The following is a 5471-nucleotide window of genomic DNA, read 5'->3' as shown; positions in this document are numbered from 1 at the left end:
TACATTGTTAAACTGTGTGTGTGTGTGTGTGTGTGTGTGTGTGTGTGTGTGTGTGTGTGTGTGTGTTTGTCAGTGGTGGAAGAAGTACTGACATGTTTTACTTACCACAATGTAGAAAATACTCTTTTAAAGTAAAAGTCTGGTGTGAAAAATGTACTTGAGTAAGAGTACAAAGGAATTGGCATCAAAATATACTTATGTATGTATGTGTGTGCGTGTTGTAAGTGTCTGTTTGTGTGTTATGTTGTGTCTTGCATGTATGCGTGTGTGCGACTGTGCGTGCAAAAAAAACATTTTCTCTTGATATCCCCAGGCCAATTGATCCTGATAAAGCATGAAGAAAGGAAAGGCAGACAAATGTAACTGTGGAGAAAAGACAGGCAGGCATCTCATCTCTGCAGGGTCCAGATGAAAGGAGCTAGACAGGAGAAAACAGTAAGTATCTCTCTGAATGTGGCTCACTGATGTGTGAACTGCAGCAACCATGGATGAAAAATAGAAATCCGCAGCACCCTGAGACTTTTCAGAAGCTCCCAATCAAGGATTTATTGATTAACGTTTCGACACACAGTCTCCTTCAGAATGAAGCACAACACAGCACTCCTCAAATAGTGGCACCTCAGCGTCAGACTAATCAACAATCAGTGCTGGGCTGCATTGGTCACACAGGTGCAGTCAATGTACTCAGAGTGCCAATTGGACTATAGCAAGACTGAAACTATTCATTTACAAAAGTTTAGATTTTTGGTATACAAAAGGTACATGAACATTTAAGACAGTGAATAATTAAAGCCATTGATGGCGGTCAACAATTCTACACTGAAGTTACAGTAACAATAAAAAGAGGGACCATATCACAACACAGTAATGGCCTACACTTCAAGTGAACTTGAAAAAGACCGAAAGGGTCGAAACGTCGTATCATGAGCTGTTATGTTTGAATAAACCCTGGAGCACAAAAGTGAGTTGCGAGCCTCATCTCTTTCTTTAATTATGCATGTAACACATCAGTGGTTTCCAACTTGTTTTGGTCCACAAAGCACACCAATTGGCAAGTAAAAATGTCACTGTACATCTGTATTCATACCGGAAATAGAGCGTGATTGTAAAATGTTGCTATTTCTTATACTTCTTATACTGTCCAAAATACGGACAGCAGTTTGAAAGTGCTTAAAATATATTGTCGCTGTCGGGCAGAAACCAGCTAACTCAATTTTTCATATTTTTGTTTTAATATTGAACACCCTTTATGTTTGTGTGTGGGTTAAAAAAAAAGAATTGAACCAATGAAAAGTATCAAAAAGCGCTTCTGACAAAACCAGCTAACTCCATTGGATCCTCAAACTGTCGGCCAAAGCAGATAACTCCACCCCCTCTCCCCTGCGTGGCACACTGAGCTCAGAGGTGCTGCAGAGCGGAAGATAAACACACTCTAACGAGGCAGGGTTTTTCCCCCGTAGTCTGTTAAAAGTAACTATGCAGTGCACTGTTTATGAAACTTAGAACTGTTATGCTAATGTTATGAAAACAAATAATTATATTTCTAAAATCTATGTAGTGTTTTCTGAGGAGAGCAATGTGACAAGAAATGATAGCATTTCTCTCGCTAGTTCTACTGAAACTATATAGTGAACCCCTTTTTGCAGAAGTTATTGTAATATTTAAAGTCCTGCTTATTATTGTAGGCCTATATAAGCAGTGTCATGAAGCATCAGGGCATTCATTCACGCGTTGTGATGCATTGTGAGCTTGAAGATCCATTGTCAGCTGTTCTTATCAATGATGGACAAAACCTCCTAACTCCACTTGAGCTGGATTTGGGTAAAGTGGTGATAATAGAATGACACATCCAAGTATCTGACAATATATATAGTCACAATACCAACTTTGATGAGGCAGTATTGCTTTGTTTTAAAAATAGAAGGTTTTCTTAATTTATTGAAAAAGAGAATATTTTGTTTTGTTTTATTTCCAGAAAAATTAGCTGGTTTCTGCCTGACAGCAGAGATACATTACTAGGTCTATAGAATTTTCCTCAATACATTTACAGGTTTATAGAAGTTTCCTCTGTATTGTGAAATGAGTGTGCACAAAGTATTGATTGTATTGTATAGTTGTATTGCAATATATAGTTCTATATATTGCAATAACATACAGCTACAGTTCCTTGACATATCTGGGAAATGTTGACAGGAAGAGAGAGAAAGCAAGGGAGACGGAGGGGAAGACGGAGTGAATCCAAATGTGGAGAGAGAGAGAGAGAGAGAGAGAGAGAGAGAGAGAGAGAGAGAGAGAGAGAGAGAGAGAGAGAGAGAGAGAGAGCAAGACAGTCAGACAGAGGGTGGCCTATTCTCAGACTGGGGTAACAGATGAAGACACTGTCTGTACATTTCAGCAATGACAAGGTCACTGACAGACGTTCCATCACCGTTATGTCCTCTCTGACTTCCACCACACAGCTGCTGCTGTAGTTTGACCACTTAAACCCAAAACGGACTTTGGTTACTACTGTACTTGGACCGCTTTTTTCCCCCGTCTACACCAAATATTTTATAAGGATGCTGCGGTTCAAGTGGTTAATGCTGTATGATGGGTGGCCAGGAATAAACCAGAAGAAGTGAAAGAGAGAGAGAGAAAGAGAAAGAGAGACAGACAGAGGGAGATATTATTACAGAGAGAGAGAGAGAGGCAGAGCGAGGGAGGCTGCTATGGAGAGGCGTTTTTGAAGTCTCATACATATTTATAATCCCTTCTGATTGTCGCCCAAGAAGTTCATCAGACAGACTGAATGTGATAATGCTTCCCAAGAGGTTGTTCATCTTCACATTTAATTCTCCGCTCGACTGTCTCTCGGCTTGCTGTTTCCCTCTCCTGTGCTGTGTAGATGTGGCCACTGCATAATTCGCTTGTTTTTTAGTTTTCAGTTTTGTTTTTGAGGCCTACTATGAATGGAATCCTTCATGATTTTGACGACTCCGGTTCCTTAACGATTCCCTTTTAACAGTCCAATGCCTTAACGGTTCCCTTAAAGAAGGCCTACAGTATATTAAAAAACATATATACTGTATGTAGGCCTATACAGTTTATCATTTTGGGCTGCATCATATTTTTTTATAAACACAAATTATGCATACAGTATTGCATACATACTGGATTATTATAGTGTTTCTCAAAGTGAGGTCCAGGGACCCTCTGGGTTACTTGTGGCGGTTCCAAATGGACCCCTACAGGTCTGTAACTCTGTGAGAACTATTTGTACACTCTCAGAGTTATGGTGGTCCTTGAAATTAAAAAAGATTTGTAATTAAAACTCTTGAATCTGATGTTATCACAGCGCACAACACACCCAATATGTGCCATGATTTGTTTTTATTTATTTTATATCAGACGATGCCTGGCTCTTCCTATAATGTGGAGACTGTGGACTCTCAGAATCTGGGGGGGCACCCTTCACATCCCACGTCTAACCACCCACCAGCTAGTGCCCAGACACAATTTGGACATTCCACACCTCCCAATGCCTGTGCCTGTGAATTATGAAGAGATTGCCCAACTCCTCTATGTCGAACAGCAAACCCAAATGTCTGCACAGGAAAACATCTTCTCAATTAAAAGATCTAACAGCGGAAGTGAGAGCCATGCGTCGGGATGTTAGGATCTTAGGCCAGTAGCTCACGTTATCTAGTCAGTGCTCTGGCAGCCTTGAACGGAAACATCTCCGACTTGAAATCCCAAAAGCTGGCCAGCCACAACTAACTGATGGGGTTCATGCCATGGATCAGATCTCTGCTGCGCTCGAGGCTAATTCGACAGGGCGAGAGTCCGCCTGGGCCAGAGGTCTTGTCAGGAGGGCTTGACTGAGTGCCACTTCTGTCCAAACCTCCAAAAAGCAATTAGGAGAGGAGGGAAGGGAAACATGTACAGTAAACATAGGATTCGAGAAAGGTGGCAAGAAATTGTTCGTTAATTTATTTATGTAACAACCTTATTTTCCATTAATTAATTAATTATTATTTTTTTTTTATCTCTCTCATGTTAAGAAATTACATGTCAGGGAGCTTTACTCATTTATTTTTCATGACACCGTCAACACATTCCTGTCACTGCATCCCCTATATCGTTGTCACTGTCGGGCATAAACCTTGCATCTCATGTTTTTTCGTCACTTAATGCCCTACTTCGTCGTACAAGAGGATCAAGCGAAAGTGGTAAAAATAGCCAATCTACAAGCTCACAACGCATTGCGATGCGACATGTTGTGAGCTTGTAGATCAGCTTTTTTCACAATTGCTGAAAATGTATGTTCCATTTCCTGATTTTGTATACAGGGTTTCCACCCGACAGCGACGATATACATTGAGTGTACCTGACCGTGGTACTGAATCTTTACTAGTCAGCCCACTGTGCTAACTAGTGAGATGAGAATAGTGAATCGCTACTTTCAGAGTGAGATATTGAGCCTTGAGAATTACAAACCTTCTTTTAGTCTTAGAAAAAAGAGAGGAAGGATTGAATGAACAAAATCTTCATTTTGAACAAGTTAAAATTAGGCAACAAAGTTATAAAACTAAAATAAAAATAAATGCAATATGATAAAAAGGCCTCTCAGGCAACAACAAAACTAGGAGCGCATCTGTTTGGCTAAAGTAAAAATCTCCATCATCTGTGGTTCAACTGGGTGATAGAGTTGATGCAAAAAAAAGGATGAGACCAAGGCACTCTTGTGGAAAAGTTAAAAAACCTTTAAAAGTTTGGCTAATGCATAGCAAGAATAAATAATGCACCTACGCGTTTGCGGCAACAATGCCTTCATCGGGGTGACTAAACAAGATTGCAGAACAAACATGGCTTTTATAGGACATGGCATCACAGGCTCATTACCATACAGATACAGGCAAAAAAAAAACACGCCAAGACTAAATGCAGAGCCTCACAGAACCAAAACATAACCACTTAAAAAACATTATCTTATTATCAAAAAACTTATTTTAGTTGTGCATGTTTAGTGGCCGCAAAAGCTGTGCATTCCTTTTGTGAATCAACCCCTTAGTCTTGTTTTATTATGCATGCAGCTCTGCTGTATGTTAGTGATGAATGCTCATGCACAAAAACAAAATGAAACACACGCACATACACGCACGCACGCACGCACGCACGCACGCACGCACGCACGCACGCACGCACGCACGCACGCACACACACACACACACACACACACACACACACACACACACACACACACACACACACACACACACACACACACTATTTCTTTCACTAATACTCTGTCTCTCTGTCACTCACACATGTACAACTTAGGCACATTTTATCCCGCTGCAGACATTATAATCCAGACACGGACACCGAAAACTCTCCTCGAACTAATAAAGCCCTTGGATACACAAACACACACATGCATAGTCAAACAGCTGCCATTGAGCGTACCTTGAACTTGCGGCAGTCCTACCCAT

Source organism: Gymnoscopelus microlampas (assembly GCF_963454915.1).
Source record: "Gymnoscopelus microlampas genome assembly, chromosome: 12".
Taxonomy (NCBI): domain Eukaryota; kingdom Metazoa; phylum Chordata; class Actinopteri; order Myctophiformes; family Myctophidae; genus Gymnoscopelus; species Gymnoscopelus microlampas.
Note: the sequence above shows the minus strand (reverse complement) of the source record.